The sequence below is a fragment of the Polyodon spathula genome, chromosome 18, assembly GCF_017654505.1.
Source record: "Polyodon spathula isolate WHYD16114869_AA chromosome 18, ASM1765450v1, whole genome shotgun sequence".
Taxonomy (NCBI): domain Eukaryota; kingdom Metazoa; phylum Chordata; class Actinopteri; order Acipenseriformes; family Polyodontidae; genus Polyodon; species Polyodon spathula.
The window spans coordinates 32,588,156-32,613,079 of record NC_054551.1 but is presented as its reverse complement, the minus strand read 5'-3'; the positions used below and the strand labels follow the sequence as shown (position 1 = coordinate 32,613,079).

At 39.0% G+C, this 24,924-nt stretch overlaps 2 long non-coding RNA genes across 3 annotated transcripts in view; both read left to right on the top strand.

Annotated features, from left to right (window-relative positions):
* The first annotated feature begins 4,013 nt into the window (after positions 1–4,013).
* Positions 4,014–8,451, top strand: LOC121330759. The gene is made up of 3 exons (XR_005951888.1): positions 4,014–4,100; positions 6,981–7,038; positions 8,339–8,451. It is a non-coding gene; the product is annotated as an uncharacterized LOC121330759 (long non-coding RNA).
* Positions 8,452–11,711: 3,260 nt separating this feature from the next.
* LOC121330690 overlaps positions 11,712–24,924 on the top strand; it is a 34,195-nt gene continuing 20,982 nt past the window's right edge. Inside the window, exons 1-4 of one of the 2 annotated variants that reach the window (XR_005951884.1) lie at positions 11,712–11,972; positions 12,146–12,224; positions 12,930–13,010; positions 16,457–16,511. This is a non-coding gene — a long non-coding RNA (uncharacterized LOC121330690). The remainder of the gene's footprint in view (positions 11,973–12,145; positions 12,225–12,929; positions 13,011–16,456; positions 16,512–24,924) is intronic. The other variant, XR_005951885.1, reaches the window with a different exon arrangement.

Genomic DNA, 24,924 nt, shown 5'->3' with positions numbered 1-24,924 from the left:
ATATCATTTAAAAAGAATTCCGTATGTCAAGATTTTGTGACATATCCTCTAATCCCCCTTTCAGCGTGTCTTTACCAATCACGGTTTACACTTTTACAAAATAATTGACGAATGCCTCTTCAAATACTATGATTTGTACTTGTGAGGTGGTTGGAGTTTATATAAACTAGGAGGCTCTCAATTCAAAGACTCATCTGAAATAAGACTGTGTTTTTACTGCAGAATTTCAGCTGTTTTTTTTTTTTTTTTTTTTTTTTTTTTACAGTTACATTGACATTAAAAGCACACATTAAACGCACAGCCGGATGTATATGTATTGGTAGTCATTGTAGAGTAATTTATGAAATACTTCAGTGGTGGCCGTATGAAGACCAGACTATAAATCTATTGAATGGGAAAACCAACACATTCTGAGCTATCAGATAAATACATGAACCCACTAACGTGCTAATCAACCCGCCGTTTGAGTTCACGTCACATGTGCATTCGTGACGCATTAATCCCACATTGCAAGTCATCTTTAGGCATCTACACTACACATGAGGTTTGATCATTTCTTTCTTTCTTTCTTTCTTTTTGCACAGCAGAGCTCTGTTCAGAAACATGTCATGAGGTCGCCTCAGAAGCGGAAGAGCTGATTGCCGAAGATGACGTGATCGGACACATAACAAGTCTGCAGGTGGCTTGTGGTGCAGTTTAAGGTCATGCACTTAATTAAGACACCCATGTGACCCTATACTGTAGTCTATAGGTTAGCTTTACTATAAGAGCCGCTACGTTACAGTCATGGTTCTTTACAGAAACAAACGAAATACGTTTTCCAGAGAAAGACACGAGAAACCATAAAGTCTCAAATAGAAACCAAGTCCACTAATATACAATAAATACAACGGCGCAACACGTATCCATAGTTAGCCTATTATTATTATTATTATTATTATTATTATTATTATTATTATTATTATTATTATTATTATTATTATGGAAACATTTGTAAAAGTCACATTTGTGTAAACGGACCCTATATATATATATATATATATATATATAGATATATATATATATATATATATATATATATATATATATATATATGTGTGTGTGTGTGTGTGTGTGTGTGTGTTTCTTTCTGTAATTTGCAGATTATTATTGTTATCATTATATTTCAATGTAGATCATTATTATATTTTTAGAACACAGATCTCCCACTTTCATTTAGGCCTAACCATACCACACCTACACATCAAGAATTAATATCTTTCCTGAAACTGGTATCACAGAATTCTGGGCTCTCGACCAACAGATTGATTGAAGCATTAAGGTACGGCGGGGATGGGTTAACATAGAATTACCGGCTCCTTTGCAAGGAGCGTATATATCGGATTTTACGTCCCTGTGTGTGATTACGTCACCTACCAGACCTGTGACGTTTTTCTTTTCAAGTAAAGTTAATTACTGGCACCGGTACTTTGTCAGATTCGAGAAATTGATCATCATACCGTTCGTCAAAAGTGTTTCCATTAAAAAGACCAACGTTTTATTGTGGGTCTGTCTTTTTTTAAATTACTGATTACTAAACGTTATAGAATAATGGTGTATGAATTTCAGTTCAAGGCTTTTTGGTAATGCGTCTGCGTTGAAAGGGAATAACGTATAATGAGAGAACGCAGCTAACCAATCAGAAAGCAGGATTTCTCCAAGCAGTTTTATAGTAAAACATAATGTTAATCTAATTGTGTACCTTGTCGGATAAACTGTTGCAAAATAGGTCAATACCAGACAGAGAATGACAATAAGGAAAAAATAAACACAATAAAACGACTAATGGTAAGGAGGTATTTCTTCGAAGTCACCCCATTCTTACAGAAATAAACGCGTTACAATGATAAACAGATAACTGTGCTTCATACAGTATTTATTGTGCAACATTTCAATGCAGACCTAGATTGTAAGATAAAGTATACGTGGTTACAATACTTTTACTGTTTCTATTGCAGAAAAATAATGTTTGTGTTGGGGGTTGGTTTTTCCCAACTGTGTCTTGTCAGTGTCAGTTTTACTTAAGGGCTGATGCTTTTTTTGCATAGAGCTTGGACTCTTTTTGTAGATCACATCAATATATGTTCTCTTTATTCTAACTTGGACACGTGCAATGTTTTTGGACAGTCTGTGGCTTTGCAAAATCAATTCGTTCGAAGACACGTCTTTATAATATAACTTTCTTTAGAGCGCTAGGATCTATCTATCTATCTATCTATCTATCTATCTATCTATCTATCTATATATATCTCTCTATCTATATATATATATATATATAATATAAAATGTATACTATATATATACTATATACATGATTAATAATTAATTTTACAAGTGAACTAAAAATATGATATATGTATTTTAATATACTTTAATATACTTATTTTGTTATGCTTACCAGTATGTAAACCTCCTGTATAAATGTGTACTAAAGTATGTTCCAAAATGAAGTGTCTATCGCACGGAGTTGAGCGCCCTCTTGTGGGGATTTTTGTAAAAACACGAGTTGTTTTTAGGTGTAATGGCGTGTGAGGAATCTGTCTACACTTAGTATCCGTTTCTTTAGTTGTTGAATTAATATTTTAAAAGCTTCGGCAGCACCAGAGTGTCATGCCAATAAAGCACATTTGAATTGAACTGAATTGCGAACGTGTTTTAAATGGCTCGATGACAGCTACACAGTCTTTATTTAGAAATCCATTTTAAGACTCTTCACGGTTAAAATGTAATCACTTTTTTACAACAAAAAAGCCCTGCCATCTAGACAGGAAAATGTCATTGACCTGTCCGCAAGCGTCGTCTACACAGCGTGAAACAGCAGGTATTTATCATTGCATTACGTTTAGGGTCTAGAAGTACTACAGAATTATCTAAAACGCAAACGAGCAACGTAGTAATGTAACGTAGTAATGTAACGTAGTAATGTAACGTACACTCACAGGTTAAAAACTGTCGCAGAACCTTAACATTGTCCAATTATTGAATTTCCTCAACCAGCAGCTGCTCGTGTGATTGGTTGTTGTCTTTGTAGTTTAGGGAGCGAGTGGCTTACAATAACCAATCAGAAGGCTTCCTAATCAGCTTTGGACATCATTCAAACCAATCAGCCATAGCCTCCCTGAAACCCGGAAAGCCGCAGTTAATACTCGTACTGTGCGAAGGGCGTGTCCTGAAATGTCATCAGCAATCAAGCAGTTAGAAACTTCGCTGAAATTGAGTTCATTTTTGTGTTTCATTGTCATGAGCTCTGCATTTGAGGTGCAGAGACCCAGAGGTGTCGCTTTATCAAGTGAGTCTAGCTTTTAACCATGTGTGTACGGGAATAAATAAAGACAGTTATAAAACTGAGTGACATTGCCTTTCACGAAACATAACATTGAGTGGCAGTGCCTTTCACGAAACACGCTTATCAGGTCCTTCGCAAAATGGTTTGAAAAGCGTCAGATTTGTGTCCGTGGCATTACACAGTTTCAGTATGTTCTGGAAAATGATTTTTCATTTACATGAGTTTGAGCCCAAACTGTTTGACAATGGAAGTTACACGTCGTTAGGGGGTCAGCTAGTGCAGTTTGGACGGGAGGAGCGATGCTTTTCATCAGAACCGGTTTTTGTTAATGCTATTTATAAATATTTACAAAATGTCAAATTAATAATAATTATACCACTAGTACGACTTCTGTACTACTATTACATAATATTTTCCATCACATACTGTAACACTGCTAACCGTAGTCTAATCATCATTTTTAGTGTGCTAAGCTAACGACACAGAAGCCGTTTTTAGCCCGAGAGATTAGGAACACGAAAGATCAGTTTCTTCAAGCAAAGAATGGCACAGTTGAAAGACAAGACATTAACGACATTTTAAAGTAATTTAGTTATTTTAGCCAAAACCCTTAGTGTCACTTTTCTGACTGGGTTTTCTGACTTTGACATATTATGCTCTATATCTGTCTTCAGAGCGGCAGAGCCATTTACTTGCCAGGACAAATCAAAGACCATCCCCTTCGGGAGAGTGAATGGTGACTATTGTGACTGCAGTGACGGGTCAGATGAACCAGGTCAGTACTTATTAATACTGGCTTTAATTAAAAAGGTTTATATATATATATATATATATATATATATATATATATATATATATATATATATATATATATATATTTTACTGTGCAAAAGTTTTAGGCAGGTGTGAAAAAATGCTGTAAAGTAAGAATGCTTTCAAAAATAGACATGTTAATAGATTATATTTATCAATTGACTAAATGCAAAGTGAGTGAACAGAAGAAAAATCTACACCAAATCCATATTTGATGTGACCACCCTTTGCCTTCAAAACAGCATAAATTCTTCTACATTAAGCATTCTTACTTTACAGCATTCTTTCACACCTGCCTAAAACTTTTGCACAGTATATATATAGTGCCTTGCAAAAGTATTCAGACCCTCACACAGTTTTCACATTTTGTTGCTTTAAAGCTTGCAGTCATGACACTTTGAAATAGGAATTATTATGTGTTATATACACAACCTACTCCACACATTCAAAGCAAAAATAAAAAGAAAGAAGTAAATAGATAATTAATATGAAATAAAAATGGAAACGTCATGATTGCATAAGTATTCAGACCCTTTGCTGAGGCAAACCTAAATTAATGCAGGTGCACAAAATGACCTTAATAAGCCACACAATTAGTTGAAATGCCTCTATCTGTGTGCAATATTAGTGGTTCTCATGATTTCAGAACAAAAACACCTGTCTCTGTGAGGTTCATTGGTCAGGTAGTGAATTTCAAGCAAAGAATCAACCGTGAAGACCAAGGAGCTTTCAAAGCAAGTCAGGGATAATGTGATAGAGAGGCACAGAGCAGGAGAAGGGTAGAAAAAAAATATCAAAGTCTCTGTCTCTGAATATCATCAAGAAATGGAAAGTACATTGTACCACCCAGACACTGCCTAGATCAGACCGTCCCTTCAAACTGAGCAGCTGGGCAAGGAGGAAACTGGTGAGGGATGCCACTGTGAGGCCAACGACAACTTTGAAAGAGCTACAGAGTTCAATGGCTGAGATGGGAGAAAATGTGCATCAGTCAGTAACATCCAGAACACTTCACAGAAATAGCCTGTATGGCAGGGTGGCAAGAAGGAAGCCATTACTAAAAACAAGCCATCTCAAAGCCCGCATGGAGTTTGCAACAAAGCACCTGAGTTATCCTGCGAAAATGTGGCAAAAGGTATTGTGGTCAGACAAGACCAAATTGGAACTTTTTGGTCTAAATGCCAAGCGTTACGTTGTAAGCGTTAAGCGAGCAAATCTGCCAAGAAGAATTGGCACAAATTACACCAAGCCAGTGTGCAAAGTTGGTGGAGACAGACCCAAAAAGACTTGCCGCTGTAATTGCTGCCAAAGGTGCTTCCACCAAATATTGAGTTGACGGGTCCGAATACTTATGCAATCAACATATTTCAGTTTTTTCTCTTTAGTTTTTGCTGACATTTACTGTAACTTATCTTACCTTTAGAAGTCTTCAGTTTGAGCATTCAAGTTTTGAATAAAATGTTAAGTTTAAAAGAATTTGTATGCATCATCTTGTAATTTCACATAATGGGACACCATCGGAAGGGTTATGCTATTATACATTGAGTTTTAGTTTTTAATTGTGTACAGAATGTAAAAAAATATATAAAATAAATAATCCTCACATAAGCATCATCAATAAATATTTTCAGTTATGGACTTTTAATAGGATTGGAGTGAAGTTTATTGTAAAATAAAAACTAAGACTGCAGTTTTGCTGCCCTCTGTCGGCAGCCTAGACCACTGAAGTGGCTCTGCAACTGCAGTTTGACTTGAGTAATGATGAATTGCAATACAAGCTAATCTGTGGTTGTTTTGTCTTGCAGTAGTAGATTATTAAGTTAGTTCATCACATGTTGGAGGCTGTGTGTAATAACAGTAATATTTCAGGGGCTTTAATATATAGGGTGTCCCCTACCCATACATCAGGCAACATAATTAGTTTGCTGTATTTCTTTCAGGAGTGAAATGTCTTTTAGCGAAGAGGAGTGAATTGCGATCATGTTAACAGGTTGTGGCTGTCTTATTTAGAGAACATCCTAATCAGTGTGCCATATGGTATTGCCTGTGAAACCAGTTTCACAAGCCTTTGTAAGAAATGTATGTCTGACCCCAGCTGATTGATACAGCAGCTATGCACTGTGTCACGTTTATGAAATAGCAGATCCTTCTCTCTAACTGCTGTTTTAGGTCTTTTTCTAGCTGCTGTCTGATTTTGCTTTCCCATCAACCAACCAAACTCAGTTTGTATCCCCATACCAGCTGAGACTACCTACTGAGTTTTCATTTAAACTGAAAAGGACCGAGCTGGTTTGGAGCATTCATATATGCTTTCAAAGTAACTGAACCACACTCCACATCAAAATGAACCGTCCGAGCGAGCCAAGTGGGAATGGGCCCTTGCCTGTCTATTGTCATTCCCAATATGATTTTCTTCTTAAACACATATCAGTGAGAAGGTAGTTGAGCATTAACCTTAATAATGCTGATAAAAATCTTAAGTAAAGGGGTGAGGATTAACTATTAATTAAAAAAAGAAAAGTATTTCTTCACTATACAGGGACATCTGCCTGTCCAAATGGGGAAATTTCACTGCACCAATGCAGGCTACAGACCAGTGAATGATGGCATCTGTGGTGAGTCAGGTGTAAAGCCATATTGAAAAAAAAAACCATTTACCACCATGCTGAGTCAGCATGTTTTGTAGCATCAGCAGGTTGTTTACTGTTATCAAAAAAAGTGGTGCAAACTTGCAGTAAATGTATTGTGAATATATTAATTTTAGCAGGGGAAAAATATATACAAATTGACTAAAAATCTATAGAATTACAAGTTTTTACTCTCCCTTTTTGTTCTTTTCCAGACTGCTGTGATGCTACAGATAAGTACACCAGTGGTACTGTTTGTGCAAATACATGCAAGTGAGTATTAGCCTTGGCATTCAAGTAAAATGGTGCAGGGGACGCTTGTTTCCTGGTGGCCTGATTTCTGTTCTGTTTTGCACCAGTACAAACTAGCAATAAACAACTCCCACCGTTATTTTATCTGTATCCACCTATACCCAGATTGTTTCTTGCTAAATATCTAGGCCCTGTGTTTAGGTCCTTTGCTCTAACCACTAGGTCACACTGTCTGGCAGTCCACAGCTTTACCCAGATGATATTCCAGAGTTCCACCAGGGCACGTTGACACTTCATTTTTCTTGTTACCCTTTAGGCCAACCTTAAAAAGTAGAAAATTTAACGGAACAGTTTTTTCTTTCCCCTGACATTCATGGTTTATCGCAGAGCCACAGGGTGCAAGAATGTAACCTTTACTGTCGTCATCCCCCACCCCCACCCCCCCACTACTCCACTGCTCTGCTTAGTGTTTCAACAGTGTCATTTACCAAACTGACACACTTGACTGCTACCAACGTTCATAGTGATAGTCACTGCTGATTGTTTTTTTAATGACTAATACATTTCTAAAAACCAACAAAAGCCACAATGGGCCAGAACACAGTGTTCAGTTCGTATAAGGTTACAAAGTCTATACTGCACTGTGTCGCACATGCAGAACAAGGGTATACTTAGAAAGAGAAGAACTGATATTTAATTTATTTTCATCAGTTTCCGCTGACGCAGAATCAATTTCTTCACACTATGGACCCTTGTATCATACATTGTTAGTAGCACAAAAACAAGCACACCCACCAACAGCAGAATTAGAGACATTGGAAATGTGAAAACGTGAAATTGACTGCATGCACATGGAATAATCTGAGTTTGTTCAGCTTCCCAGTGTAGAATAGCATATTAAGTGTAATAAAGCTTATTGCGTGGATGATAAATTATTGCGGGGCATTCTAAAGCAGAGAGAGATAACGCATATTAAAAAGCATGTTAAATGTGTAGCGCAGTCATGGGAAAACTGCAGAAGGACCCTCACATTCGGGCACTATTAAAACGTTTCTGTAAAGAAAGTCCTAAGCAGGTTTCGTCACAATTGGCGGTCATTAACTGACTGTTCAGTACCGCTAATGAAACAACAGAGATGCAAAACTGTGATTAGGTTCCTGATGCATTAGCGAGCCTTTGTTTTGAAGCTATGATATGGTGGAGAATGTTGCAGTACACTTAATAAAGTTAGCTCTCTGAAAAGCCAGCATCCATTACACAAGGACGAGGTGTGCACAACTGTTGTAGACTGGCTCTGATCGGATCCCTGCTTGCTTGCCAGGGAGCTGGGGGAAAAGGAGCAATAGACTTTGAAGCAGCTAGCTAAGATGGTGAAGGCTGGGCTCCTGGTGAAAAAGCAGCTGATCGAGGAGGCAAGGAAGACCAGAGAGGAGAAGAAGGTAGGTACCAGACCTGGGCTCAACTATTAGGGTTTAAATGTGATTAAAGCAAAGGGCTTGATACCAAGAGGTTCCCAGTTCAAATCCTGCCTCAGTCACTGTGTGTGTGTTTGTGACCCTGAGCAAGTCACTTAACCTCCTTATGCTTCATCCAGATGAGACGTAAAACCGATGTCTTATTGTAAGCGACTCTGCAGCAGCAGTTGTTGATGCATAGTTCACCCCCTAGTATCTGTAAGTCGCTTTGGATAAAAGCGTCTGCTAAATGACTAATAATAATAGCACTCTACACTTTACCTACAAGCACTGAGTATAGCTAATAGGGCTGTCTAGTTGAAATGTGTCCACACTTCAGTTTAGTTTACTACTGTTACTCCTAAAGGTTTAGCCATTCACTAAACATTAAAAAGTAAATAAATAGAGATATCAGCACCTGATTCAGCGCGTTCTGAATAGATTAATGAATGGGGGCACTGTTTTAGCAATGTAGACCTTGAAAATGAATAACTAAGCAGTCGCGTTCTTGAGTGTTTATGCTAAGGCACGCAGCATGAGTAAACCTAGTCATCTACACAGCAAAGCTGTTGGCAAGAGCAGCTGGTGTGATAAATAACAGTCGCAGGGACTTGTTGGAAATGCTGAAGTGAGATTGAGACTGAGGCAGGTTTGATTTCTAGTTTCCTGGAGCAGCTTGCAGGTAATCGTGTGCTTGACATTCAGAGCGTTCTGTAGTGTGTTAAACTGACGCATTTATAAGAACTTTCATAGCAACAAAACAGCTCAGTGATTAAGCCTTGGTCTCTTGGTATTGCCGGACCACTGTTTCAGTGAACTACTTGCTGGGGCTGACAAAGGTTACAATGACCAGGCAGGTTGACGGCCTAGGTTTTCAAAACAAGTCATTAAACCCACCTTTGTTTCCTTTTTTCGTTGTTAAATGTTGCTCTTTTTTTCAGAAGGATATACTAAAGGAATTCACATGTACTGTTGTATGTTTAAATTGCATATGCTCTGCATACAAATAGTCCTATATTAGTAATCTGAACAGTGGTGGTATTTAGATCCAGAGCTGTTAGGATCAATTTTAAAGACCATAGTCTCAAGTAGTTGGTTTCTCATTTTGTAACATTAACATAGATTTTTGACATTAGACTTGATGTGGGGCTCACCTGGTGTGCAGGGTGAGAAATACTTTGTGGTATTACCGTGTGTGTAGCCCCCCCCCCCCCACCCCCCTCACTGATCAACCACTACCCCACCACAATAAACTCTAGTTGCATGGCAACAGAGAAGACAGATTGATTTATTAGAAATTGATTTGTCAGCCAAGGTCCTGTAACACTATGAGAATGACATCCCCCGGGGCCCATGTTTAATATCTTTCTAGTCCGACATGTTTACAGGCTCCCTGGTGTAACGCATTGGAAATGCATTGTGATTAATGTTCCTGGCTGACACTTAACTACTATATTTATGGCCCTTTTTTCCCTCCTTCAGGAGAGATTAGTAGGGTGGAGGAGTGAGTGGGTTACTGATAATGAATGAAGGTTTTTAAACCAAGATGAATGTTTCTGTGTTAAAGCACTGCTTGAGGTTCTGGTTCAGAGAGACCCTGAGGATTGAAAATGCAGAGCATTGAAATGTCAGCTTTGAGAGGCCCAGGATTGAGAGTTTGAGAAGCACAGAAGATGAAAATGAGATTGAAAGAAGTGCAAAGGCTGCCCGACTTTGTTCTGCAAGAAACGGTGTTGGTTTGATCAACCAATATGCAGATGTGGCTTTTTAGTGCAGGGTATATGTTGATCGAATCTGTTGTGCACTATAATTACCCCAAGTTTCCCATAGTAAAAGCATAGGAAAGTGTAATAAAGCACAGTGACACCATGGTAAAGTATAGGTTAGCATTGTAAAGCAAAGAGAGATATGGTAAAGCATATTAATAAACATGGCAAACTATGTAAGCTATGGTAAATGCATAGTATAACCATGGGAAAAGCAAGGTATAAATGTAGTGCAAAAAATACTATGGTGAACTTTTATAAGGGCATGGACATTGATTCAGAAGCTAATTGGCTTAGTGTTGGATTGTGTTTGACAGAGAAAGCTGGAGAAGCTCCAGGAATCCCAAAGAGCCTTGGAGAGTGAGGCAGAGGCGAGAAAAGCACCGCTCCGCCTGGAACGGTGAGACCATTCCTCTGCCCAGCTCTGGACAAATGTTTTGCATCCCCTACAATTTTAGGATTGAGACATAATTATTAAAAACAAAAGTCAACCGGAAGCCATAGTAGTAGTACAGTATTTCTTGTTAGAAACTTTATAAAGCACACTAATACTTCCTTGTACATGCTATTGAACGCAAATTTCTAGTTTTATAATAAAACCATGTTTGGTGGCAATAGTCAGTGGTACATATTTTGTTTGGTGTTCCATATGATGGGGCTTCTCTGTGCATTTGCTATTTCTTTTTTTCTTTCTGTTTTTGATGGGGTAACTTTTCACAGTTCTGTAGCTTTCTTTCACACCAGGAGGTGTAGCTGGAAATCCAGCTCTGGCTAGAAGCTTTGCGATTATTATTTTTTTTTTTAAAGATCAAGGGGCCAAGGAGGCTGACGTTCTGGTAGGATTCTGCTATGATGCTGCTGTGGTTCTGCTGTGATGCTGTTGTGATTTCGCTGTGATTCCTCTGTGATGCTGCTGTGATTCCGCTGCTTGCTGTGTTGCAGGGCTGCAGGTTGCCAAGAGGAAAGATCAGGAATCCCAGCTTGTGGCCAAGCTCTTTGTGGAGCTCGACTCTGACCACAGTGGAGTGTAAGAGACAGGCTTGACTTCATGACTTCCTCAAGGGTATAGGTGCAGTGGTTGGAGCTTGAAATAGCACACATTGCACTGGCCAAACCAAACACCAGACCCTGAGCCAGGATCAGACATTGCTAGCATGGGTAGCCACATGAACCCACCCTCAAGCCACAATTCTATGATAGCTTTGAATTGTATATGTCCTGAAGTTAATTGTGTATCAACATGTTTTAAGAAAAGTCAAGGAGGCAAACATTTTGCCATTGCGGGTTCTGCAGTCAGTAACACTCAGATACTTTCTGATAAGTTTTACTTTATAGCACTGTATAGCATAGTTTGTTTCCATACGTGTTAAGGGCTAACTCAAGAAATGTACAGGGATTTAAAAGTGTAATAAACAAGGTCTTAGTTTAGCATGTCAGCATTCTCAAGCATGACCTCATTCTCTTATTGGCACTTTTTTTGACGCAGGTGAAACCAGTTATTCCTGCCATAATGCTGGAAGTTACTTCCTGTGTTACAGGCAATAGGACCCAATCTGAGCCTTGTATTCTTTGATCATATGCTGCCCGTGTGCAGTCTGGTGGCATCCTGTTATTTATCCGCAGGAAGTGAATGGTGAGAGTACATCTGTCAGGCTCGTAGCAGATGGAAGCATGTAATGGGCTTCACCTGAATAAAAATAAAGTCTGGAAAAGGAACAAGATCAGAAAAAAACAAGTAAGGGTTTTGTGAGAATGTTGTTAAGCTAATGAGAGGGACATTTCTGTGCCCGTAACATACATGCCCAGCCTGAGGAATAAATCTGCACTTACTGTGATAGTTAGCCTGAACTTGCTGTAGCTCTGTAGCCTCTTCTGCCGCTGTACTGATCAGTCTGACGTGTGCCTCAGAATTTCAGAACCTGAAGTTCAGGCTCGCCCCGAGCTGGATGGAGACGCCAATGGGACAGTGACTGAAACAGAGGCTCGGGTGAGAAAATTGTTTACTTTTCATTTATTTTTCTGAACCTGCGGGCGGTTGCCAGATAAGCTGTGCCACTCCTGATCAAGACAGGCCTTGTTTCTCCCACTCTGGACACTAGATGGCAGCACTTGCTTGTATAACATGTATTCTGTCACATTCCATCTGTGGCACTCCTAGGTCAGTACAGAATTATGTCTGTACCAGCGTTTAAATTCCAGTGAAGTTCACAAGAACCCACAGTGAGGCACACATATGCCTCTCTCTCTTTACATCTTTACAGTAGGTATACAAGATCGTAGCTCTCCCTGAATATTGCTTTTTTGTTTAACGTTTTAGAAACACGTCTAGTTTAGGGATACACTTCTATCAATATGCATTATTGTATGTGTGTATATGCAAAGGGACAGTGTTTTCCAGGAATGGATAAATACCGGCCCGATAGATTTGGAAATGCATGGAAAATGAAATTGACCTGAAATTCTGAAATGCTAATTCATTCTGGTCGAGTCATTTTAAGAAGTTTATGATGAATACTGGTCCTAGTGAGCTTTATTTGTGGCCTTTTGTCATTCATTTTTGAGTGCGCAGAACATTTAGATTGGATCATAACACTGAGAGAAAAACCTTACAGTAAGCATACGTATTCAAGATAGATAATATATATATATATGTCTGTGTGTGTGTACTTTTTAATTTTTTTCATCAAAACAGGCCATCTTGGGAGGTGCTGTAGGAGTTGACCTCAGAACATTTCAGGACAATGTTTGGCACATCATTAAAGACAAGTATATGGTATGTAACTACCTATTTATTCTACACAAGGTTTGGGAGAAATCATTAGAAATACCTGCCATATTGTTGTCGATTAGGCAACTAGCAATGGTTCAGTGTGACAACAGGGATTTGTGACCATTCCTCAATGGTTACCAGCCTGTAGTTCCATCGGGGTATTTGGGGTGGAAATATATAGCAATTAGAATATGCAGAGATGATTTAAACATGCTTTCCTTTTCACACATGCACTTGTATAAGTAGAGCACTCCATGAACCTTCAGTCATCGTCGGCCACAAGGATGACCGTATACAAACCGGCATTTGTGGAATAACTACAGTAACTCTGTTTACGTTCATGCAGTATCCTGCATTTACAACCGGGGTATGTATTTGTCAGTTTGTGTTGGTGGAAAACCGTATGTATCCCTTATATCAGCATGCTGGAGTTCACAGCAGTAGGAACCATGTTCTGCAGCGTGAGTCTTCTCCAAGGCTTGGACTGAGGCAGCTACAATGAACATGGGAGGCTGTAAAAATCCTGTCTGTTGCTTTCTACTAAAATGCTGTGTCATGATATTACAACAGCAGTATGTTATTAAACCCTCGCTGGGTGTTTTGAATGATATTCTATTAATTGCAACGTGGTAAACATTATGCATTCAGTTAAATGATTATACCACAGACGCAGTCATTTAATAGAAATGGGGGCATTTGTCACCCTATCACTTCAACAAAGTTATTTAAAATATAATTACATATGAGATAATGAGTGCATTGCAAGAGAAGAAGAAGAAGAAGAAACAATGGTTTCAGAGATGTCATAAACAGCGAGGCAGAAGCTCTCAGTGTGCTGGTTTAGCTGATAGCACAATTTATTTTTTATTGTAAAGAGGAGGATTATTCTGCCTTGTTCAATAGCTGATGGAACGTTTAACTAATGTGTTCTTGTTTAGAGTCACTTTACATATAATATTTTTTTGTTCAGTTTGAAGCCCCATGTGGTCAAAATCACTTCTACCCTCCAAGTACTGCCAGTACACCAGAGTGTAACCATTAACCTGCCCCTTGCAACACTGAACCTTAGGAATGTTTTGAAAAAAATGTCAGTAAGAATTGCCACAAAGAACAAATGCATTAATTCTTTCATCCACTAGGGCAGAGTGTTGCAGGGGGGGCAGGTAATGGTTTTCAAGAGTATCCTGGATGTGTTGACTGAAACAGGAAATTAGATACAGAGTGGTTCTAAACATAAAGGAGACTGCGTTAGTTAAGATAACTGATATTTCTTACCTGTGACAAGTTGCTCTTTAACATTTTGGAAATACTTTATGTACAGTACCACCAAAGAGCAAAGGACGTGTCAGCATCTATTGTAGTCCTGTACATTTGCATTTATTTAGAAGCAGAATAAACTTGTATTCAAATCTGTTATTCCACAGCTGGTAAAGTGATGTTGTTGCTTACATTACTGAAGTGTTAATGGCCCCTGTGTTGGTTCTGTACTGGCGGTTGATGACCTGTATGAATAAACAGTCCCTGCAGGTCATTTAACTACTATTACAGGACCAACACATGGATCACTTATTCTATTATAAACCAGATCGTGTCTGTACTTTGTGGAACCAATTTTTTTTTTTAATTTTTAGTTTTAAACATCTACACTGTATCCTTCCTTGTTTTAAAATCATTTTTTGGTACCCTCTGCTTAAGATGAGGTCAGCTGAAAGACAGAATTAGACTCAATTAGCAGAATTAGCCAAAAGACTCATTTGAAAAGTGCCGTGCGTGCGTACGTGCTTGTGTTCATGGCCCCCTTTCGCCGGAGGAGGAATGCAATCCTATAGCTGAACAAAACTGAATTTGGTTAGAATGACGGCTCCTTTCATCAAGTAATTGCTTGCACGTGTGTAAACATTAGTAATTTTTTTTAAATAATATATAATATATATATATATATATACACACACACACACATACATATATATATATATATATATATATATATATATATATATATATATATATATATATATATATATATATATATATAAATAAAAAGTATAAAAGCAGCTGATGTTTGAAAGGTTTACAGTACCCTCTGGGTGTTCCAGAGAAACAAACATTTGGACTTCGAGCCAGAGGACATGGATGAGGTTTCCCTGTGCTAGCGGGGTACAGGCTTCTTGTCACAGAATCGTAAACTCCCTGCTAGCAGGAGGGCTTCTGTGGTGCCCTAAGGTTGCTGCTTGATTGGGGAGCTAGGTGATGTGCAGTGGGCTAACACACTAGCCTTTCACCTCTGGAGGGATGCCTTGGGTTGAAATAAATTTGGTGGTCTCCAGTTAGCCCCCCCCATCGTGTAGCAAGTTTTTATCGCTGTTGTATGTGATTGTCATGTCAGCAAGCCGGGAAGAAACTAGTGACTGAACTGTTTGGTGTGTTTACAGGTGACAGCTTCTGAACCCCCGTGCAGACTGGCTCTGCTACAGAGCATGATGCTGAGTCTCACCATGAGAACAGGAGGGAGATGAGGAGGAAGAGGGAGAGGGAGAGGGAGAGGGAGAGGGAGAGGGAGAGGGAGAGGGAGAGGGAGGTTATAGTTTTCCACAAAGCAGGCTGTCCCAACGGGTGTCTTTTGATATGTCGCTCCTTGAGCTCCACAGTATGGCTGTTTATAATCAGTACCGGTATCAGCAACGAAAAATCAAGCTTAGTGTAGTCTGGTTGAGTCTTTTTTGTGTGTGTTTTGTTTTATATGGCTCAAAGTTTGGACAGGCCCGGTATTCTGTAACCTTGACTTGGAAGGCTTCCCACCATACTTGAGATTGATTTGAGAAGCTTCCCCTGGATTTAATAGAGCATTTTACAGTGCTGGGGAATAGCCCAGGATTTTAGTGATAATACATACTTGCTAAATCACTAGCTTTCAAGACCAAAACATCTTGAAATCCCTTTTCACTATTACCTTGGTTTACATGGCAAATATAAATCATTCAGCTACTATTTTTAAGTGCAATCCCAGGATAGGTGGTTGATCAAATCCAAGGGAATTCCCCATGCTGTAAAATGCTCAGATAAAACCCCAGCTATGGCTTATTCTGACAGGGTACAGATAGATCAAACCCATCCCTTTAGTCTCCACTTTGACAGTTCCCTCCATGTCTTACTTTGTGAAAATGGAGCATGAAGCACAGACGATTTGAAAGAGTCGTATTTGTGTACTTTGCCTTTCTGTGCGTGGCTACACATAACTACCAAAACACATCTCAAACAGCATTCAGTTCTGTTTACAAAAGATCTACATTCAGCAGATATGATTAGTATTTGCATAGACCCTCATAAAGGTTTCAAGGGGACAGTGTGTGGTGCATGAAGCAATCTTCCTATGGATTCCACTGAAGCCTGTTGTTTAAAGGTTTACTGTTGCAGTTTAAACAGCACTGCTGTCTCTTTCCATCTTCTAGCGCGACCCTGTGCAGATGCCAGACTTCGATGAGACGACACAAGCTCTCATTGATGGTAGGTTGTTAAATATCATACTTTATTTGTCGAACGGTGTTGAGGTAAAAGGTCAATAATTGCTATCAAACTATTTCCATAAGAAATCAATTAAAATGTATATTTTTGGGGCATATAAAATTCAGAGCTTAACATTACAAGTGCGCCATATGAATAAAAAATATCTACATTTATTTATTGCTGTGGCTAAAATGCATAAATGAAATTGTGAACCTTCATTCCCTAGTAAATTTGAACAGTAGATTTGCATATATTCCAAACATTTATTGTGCTGCCGCTGCTGTTTACTTTCTCTGATCGCGCAGAATTTGCTGTTTGATGAAAAATAGATTGCGATGGAGTGCGGAGACCAAGGTCCGAGATGGCCAGGGAAGAGTACAGAACCGTATCAGAACCACACGCAGATCTCAAAAGTAACAATCACAGCAGCCAGCAAATCAGACCAACAGTGCTCAGCCAAGCGCATATGTGTGGATTGTAAGCTTTTCCGTGCTTGCCCATTAGAGGATCCAGAACTCATAATGACAGCCTCTATTACATTCTCATTAGTATTGTAGGGCTCTGACCCAGGGCTCCGTGAGTCAGAAGTTTATTGCCTGTCTTCTGGACATAGCTGTACAGTTGCCTCGTGATGTGCTGCTTTGCCATCTAATGAAAATGTTTCCGATCACACATATTTAGATTAATTATGTGACTGGGGATCCTTGAATAGAACCCTCTGTACACTGCCTTCATGACAGTGAGGTGTAGCCAGGCTTTGGGGTCAATTCCTGATTTTCAGTTCTATTTCCAATGCATTTTTTAAATCAATTCCAAGTTTTCTTCTAATCAGTTCCAACAGATTAGCAGTATTCTGTTAAAACGAGCTTCTCAAGCAACAAATTGAAGATACTGTTAGTCAATTAAGTTGGCCTCACATGAAAGCAGTTTCACAATCACAACAATTCTAATGGCTCCAAAATGTAAATTCCAATTCCTTCGACGGAACTGGAATTAGGAATTGATTTTAAAAATGGAATTGGAATTTGAAACAGGATTTGACTGGGTGTAACTTAAGTTTCAAACTTTAAAGCTGCAACGTACAATCCTGTTCAATTTCACTGTAAAAATGACAATGGTTACCACTATGAACTTGTTTTTGTGTTATAGGGGAACAATCAACATAAGAAACTTCCATTTACTGTAATGTGTGTTGTTTTTTGGTTTTTCTTTTACCTTTGGGGCAGGGAAAGCGCCATGCTGTGCTCAGAGCTAATAATATTCCTAAACCTGTGTGCTAGCTTTCTGTTTAACTAGATTATGGGGTTACAGGGGTCCCTATAAAGACAGAGAAGAACAGGGAGAGGGAAGCGAATATTAATATTTCATAATCCCCAAACTTCCTTTAGGGGGTTCCCTTACAAGCAGGCAATTAGTAATAGAATATTTAGGGTAATCGAGCACTTGGCTTTTTAAAAAAAAAAAATTGCCAAACAATTAGTCTTAGCAACATGCAGTCTGTGTAGTAGCAGCTGTGGGTCCCTGGTTGTGATTTCTGCCCTGTCTGGTGCTCTGTGTGTCCGTGTGTCTGCGTGTCTGCGCATATTCACATCTTTGTCTTGGTACTGTAGGTGGCCGGGATACTGGCAGTTTACAGTTTGAAGGTTTTTCTGAATCTTATCAAAGATCTGTATATCAAATAAATAGGTCAGGCTGTAGTGAACACAGTAGAATGTGTACAGTGTAAGGGTCTGGTTCGATATTCATTGAAGGTCATTTTCACATACCCATGAATGCTGCACTCTTATCTTGTTACTGTTGTGTTATCATAAGTAACAATGCTCTGCTGGAGGGCTGCTTATGATGGCTTTTTTGATTGGTTACAAAATATGTTCCCGATATGTTAGAGTCTGGTTTCACAGACACTGAACACTCATCTCGGACTAGTGTTATTGTAGATAAAGTAGTCCAAAACTAGGGCTAATTGGGGTCTGTTAAAACAGCTGTAAACATTTAAACATGTTCAATCCTACAATTAGCAAATGGAACAGAATTTAGAATCCCAGATAGGTGGGGAGTTGTGGATGTCTGCAGAACTTAGAATTTAATTTATTAATTAATTATATTAATTATTTAATTTAAAATCCTTGACGGGGATAGCTGGTGCAAGTAATTAGCTACTTTTTCAGGGTTTTTGAAAACTGTTTGTTCCTGGTCCATTTTCTACCACCTAATTGGTTCCAAATTAGTTTCCTGCAAGCTTCCCTCGAAGGTGTGAAACCAGGAAAACTCCAAAAAGAACCCGAGAGGAGAGATGTGTGTCTCTTTCTCTTACAGAATAAACGTGATTAATTTAACGCTAGCCTACCAGACGTGAAGTTTTAGTCGGTCGTAAAATTGCTTGCTTTCATGTCAAAACTTTTTGTCTAATTTTATAACAGCTGGTAGATTTATTTTAAGTATATTTGTTGTAAAGGCTATGTTACATCTCATTGGGGGTTTACATGGTGAAATATTTTTTTCAAATAGTGCTTCGATTTATACATGCACACACACTGTCTGGTGGGGGGGTTGTCTTACATCCTATCAAAAATTTTGAGCAACAGTAACAGTCCAAGGAAACTGGGGTATTATAGCAATGGAAATAATAGTATAATCCACATTGCAAAATCCACACATCATTTGATGCAGTTGGTAGTTCACCACCTTACCACCTTATCTTAGCCCTGTATGTTAACGTATGCTGTTGGAAACCATGTTTGTCCTGTTCTCATGTGTACTCAGTAAAGGTGTTCCTAGTTTGACAAAAATAATTCAGCACTGAAGGAGTTCAAGAGGAGCAGGACTGAGGGTCAGGAGGAGTTCAGTTCAGGATGGGACAGCAGCGAATGTTATTCTCTCTCACGTCTATGATGAGCTTTCTGATTTCACAGTTACCTGAAGCCAGTGTCCTAGTCTTGCCTTTCCCTGTGGGTATCAGGAACACTATTGGCTTTCTTTGAAATGGTTTGTGTTATGTGATTTTTATGGTCACAAGGGTCAAATAAATGTTTCTAAGTCCTGGTGGATCTGTCATTTTACATATTTCTACAGACCAGAACTACACTGAATAGATTTGCAGTGTTGCAGATTTAGAGTGGTTAGATGTTTGATTTTCATAGACTTTGGTGCACAAAAGGTCCTATTTTAATGATTCAAACAGTGCCATTATTTGTATCAACCACTGTGTAGATCAATTGAATAGACCCCAATATCTGGTGTTGGGTTTAAAAAAAAACAAAATAACATTCCATACAATTACAATTTAGCCAGAGCATGTACCAGTGTGTTACACCACCACTCCACTGAGCAAGCGTTAAATAAGGTAGGATTAGGCTGGGGGGAAGGGGAAGGGGGTGGGGGGGGGGGGGGGGGGTGGAGGAGTTCTGTAACGTTAATGGCCTCTTTTTATCCGGCAGTAACAGTGCTACAAATTATGATCTAAATTGGCAGGCTGTGCTCACTTAAGCGGTGGAAGGTGATGGAGCTGGAAACTGGAGCAGAGTATTGAGTATTGATCGGGCTAGCAGAGATGGAGTGGAGGGGAAGCAAAGCTGGGTCACAGGTTTGCATTTCGTTCCTCTGTCCTACAGAGGGAGGTACAGACTGTTCAGACAGGGGAGTGTTGAGTGTGTCAGAAGCACCCAAACACTATGAACCAAATCCTACTGGATTGTCATGTTGGCTTAATAGAAATATGATGTAAATCACAAATGTCCAAAAGAAGCATACTATATATAAGACAAGTGTCCAAAAGGCTCATTTTTACTGATCTTTTCTGAAGCATTGTCTAGGTCACCCCACTTTAATCTAAGGTGAAAATATGTCTCTTAGAACTGGGCAAGCTGGCAACCCCCCCTATTTTTTTGTAGAATCCAGTTAGCATCTATTTTGATGCTGTTGATCTTGCAGTACAGTTAAATTAATTTAGTTACTTTCATTACCGCCCTGCAGAGAAATAGAAAGGCTTAGTTCAAGCTGACTCTAATAAATTGACAGTGTTAACACGTTGACCTGGAGGACACAGATCCATAGATACGGTCCAGTTAGTGAGGTGCTCCACCATTAGGGAGCAGCTCCTTTAAGTAACTCAGCAGCTCTCTTGTTCTCACCTTTGTTCATCGCATTAAGCTCTTGATGTTATGAAGCACTCTCTGACATATGGGTAGGGGGTTTGGTGCTTCAGACACCTGTTAATTTTGAGGGTGGAGGTTGTACACCTCAGTAAAGAGGTTCTGTATCTTTCATTTACTGCAGCAACCAATGTAACACTGCCGCTTCAGCCTTAAATGATGACAAACCCAATAGGCTAATTTAAATCAGTAATTTTAACAGTGATAAGGATGCAATTGCTGTATGCTGTATAAAGGAGTACAGCGTTAATATCCCCTCCTGTCTTGTGGAGTTCTGTATCTAGTGGGAAGCTGATTTTGGACAACAAAAAAAATCTAATGAATATCCTAGCAGAGCTGGCTCAGTTTGATTTTCATATTTTGTCCTGTGAATCGGATTGGGATACTTTATCATTTAAAAGTTTTGTAAAAAAAAAAAAAAAAAAATGGTAGGAAATGTCTTTGAAAACTGGTAAGAAATGGAATATTTGTATAAATGTATTGTTAAAAATACATTTCCCTGGCACAGTGTCTCTCGTCTATTCTGCCCTCTGCTCTTCCCCAATGAAGGGACTGTGCCTCGCAGCAGGCTGTATTTGATCATTGGACAATTAGGAAATGTATCACTCGTCTGTTTCACCGGCTGCCTGTTATTACGTCTCAGAGTTCCTTTGATGTCCAGACAACACTCACAGGATATTCTTATTGTGTTGTTTACAGTGGCATTGTGAAACAATCTTTCTGCAAACTAGCAGGGGCACAGTTTTATTGTTTGCAGCAAACAAAACTCTTTCTGAAAAATAAACCCAGTTCTCAAAAGAAAGACTTAACCCTAATGCATGGGGACAGGTAAAAAAAACTAAACAAAATCAACTTTCTTCTAATCTTTATATGGGTACATATGAGGATGCCATCCCCCCCCCCATATAAAGCAAGGGAGAAAAAATGTACATAAATGGATATATTTATTCACTGTCTACTACTTTTTATCCCCACCTATTTTCAATATTTTTTATACATGAAAGGGTTAAAGACAAAAACTGGGGGTGGGGTAGAGACGGAGACAGCGATGGACTTGTCAGCAGGAATAGAGGCCATCCAGTTGATTTGCTGTCCTCCTGTTCAGTAAGTGGGTTTCTTTCTAAATCATGCATTTCACTAAAAACTGAAACCTAAGATAATAACAAACGCATGGCTTTTCGTTTATGGATTAATTATTTTTTTAGTTTTTTTACATGCAATAGATATACATCATGATTTTGTATCGACATTACAGGGGTGTAACACTAATGTCAAGTACAATACGAATCACGACATGCAATGCTGGATAGGATATGAATCATGTGATGGGTCCTGATGGGCTACTTGCTTGCATGATGCATACTAAGATAAAATTATTACTTAATGATGAACTGTTTTGTTAAAATTAAATGAGATATATAAAACTATATGGGGTATATAGAACTATAAAACACACTTGTTTCCTTGTTCAAGAACCATTTGGGTGAACTACAGTGATCTGTGATGTGCTTTTGGTCTTGTATCGCTATAGAAACCATACATGCCACTGCTACAGTAAGATAAACCACGTCAAGAAATCGTTACACAAAATAATTGCTACACCCCTAACCAACACCTGTCATTAGGTGCTTTTATCCTTAGCAGCATGGTGGACTTAATAAACTAAACACCAGACTTTTAGATAGCCTTGTCCAGACATGTACATTATTTAGTATCTGTATTTCCCAAAGCCCTGCGTTTTTCTTACCCCAGGACCTAGGAGGCTCCTCACTGTGAGGAGAGATCTGGCTCAGCTATCTGGTGACCCATTCTGCTTTTATCAGAGAGCTGAGTGCAGGTTTTTCCACTCCTGGTGAGAATGCTTGTGGGAGAGTTGTTGAGCAGGGCAATCAAGCAAGCAGGGCTACATCTTAATGAGTTACTCAGTGTGATACGTGTGTTACAGTCTTGCCAATTAGCTGCTGTTTACAGCATTAAAAAGCCCTTTTAAGCCACATTAAACATGCACATTTGGAAATGTGGTTGTGTCTGTGAGGTTAATGAATTTCTCTTCTATGAATTAAAAAGTGAATCTGGAGATTTCTTCCTCAAAGCAGTTTTATTTTGGGGGGGAGGGGTCTAAACAAGTACTGTGTGAGTCATTTCAATACAATAATACTCCTGTAGATGTAAAGAAGGAAAATAAATACATACACGCACTGACGCATTTTCACACACACACACACGTTTATACAGGTCTAAACTAAGTTCTGGCTCATAATCTAGGAGTATTTTATTCTACTAACCATTTCTAAAGACTATAGGTAACCCTTCATGGGTAGACAGTAACAACAGCGTCACAGTACAGCCTGCGTCATCAGAAATATGGGTCTCAAAGCCTCTCTACAAGGTAAAACTGCTAAGTTAGGCTCTTTGCTTAGGCTGTTGGCAGCTATACCATTATAACAGCTTTGCTTCAAGTTGATTTTTTTTTTATTTAAAAATGCCCACCAGCACTACCCTGCTTGTATCCTACCTGCATGTGTGGATTAGAGCATGTTTATTGGCTATGATGTGACAGATATTGCCAGTAAAATGCATCTAGAAGCAATTTGTGATGTGATTGGGTGGGACTCGGAATCACACCCAATCAGAGTGGTCAATAGAACCCTGAAATTCACCTGTCTTGAAACTTGGATCCACGTATCGTAGGACCATGTCAGATAAAGTTAAGCTGATAACCATACATATTTTCCCCACCCTTGCTATTGCAACCCATCGAAAATGTTGGATGGTAGAAAAGATTGAGCAGGTTTGGCACAGGAAACTGTCATGTGAGCTTCCTAATCCACAGGTATCGCACTATTTACAGACCATGAGTGAGTAGTTTCATCTCCATGCATGTCCCATTCTGGTTTCTGTAGTGCATCGCCCACAGGTGCAAATGACTGCCTGCTATTGTAATGGTTATTTTGTAGTGAGAACAATGGGCTAAGACAACCAGAGCTCCTTTTGCATAGAAGCCCAATTGCCAACTAGTCAGATAAGACAGATTATTTACTAATAGGGACAATATTCCACTAAATCTGTTCATTACTACCATAGCAGCATTAAGAATGCATATTTAGTTTTTGCCCTGCTCCTTATATAAACTAAAGATCACTCTGAAAGACACACATTAACTTGAGTAGTTTGTGAAGCATTGTATTGGGAGGGTAGCTCCAATACGGATGTCTTACACCTGACTATTAAAAATAAAGCACCAGATTAAAAATCAAATATCATTCTGACATAATGTAGTCCCGTTCTTTTTAATGTGTTTAGTTTTAATACTCGACTAAATCCCTCAAGTTCTCATAAAACTTCTACAATTTTGCAGCTGAGTACTCTTCAAATTTAATAGCCGTAAGCCTCCCTAACTCTATATATCTGATGTTAGTTTTTCGCCCCCTCCCCCCTCTGAAACAGTCGTCTTGCATTTTTATCTCCCTAATAACATAAAGCCTTTCCGCAGTCTCAGCAGCAAGATAAAGGAAATACCTTGCTATATTTTAATAGCTTCTCCCTGCTCTCACTGGAGCAGAACTCTCCCGTTCACCTTGGGACCAGCGCCTTCAGGAGCTCCCTGTGAATCCTGCGGACGCAACAGACCTGACCCCTGTCTCGTCACTTAACTCATCAGGCACTGGACTTGTTTCCTAATGTGACGGCTACTTTGTAAGTTAGTTGCCTAATCCTCAGGATCTGTTTCATGAACTATTTATTGCTGGCTGTTTTTTTTAACTCTTAGTAAGTGTTTTGGAATCCCTGAATAGATAGTCATGCCCTCTCCAGTGCACCCGGAACTCTTTGTTTTCAAGATTTGGGTGTGAGAAATGTATTGCCAGTTTTCCCCAGCTATCTTGATCACTAAATACCTTGGGGGTCTAATCAATTGCAGCTCATCTAAAGCCACCGGCACGATTAATTATTAAAATATAAGCCCTTTGGTTTACTTGTTTTTGTACAGACAACAGTACGATAAAGAGACTTGCATTTACTGGTAGATGTTTGATCTCCCCACCCAATTTCAATGGGCTAAACTGGGGTATTGCAATCCCTCGCTATTTAGTTTTGTTGAATAGACCACTTGTATGTCTTTTTACTACAACTGTACTACACTAAATAAATTGGAGTCCCAGTGCAATGGTAGGCCAAACATTATTTTAACATTGCAGAATGAGTAGAAGGAACATTTGTTCTTCTATACTACTCATTATACCTCATGCAAACCAACAGTGGTT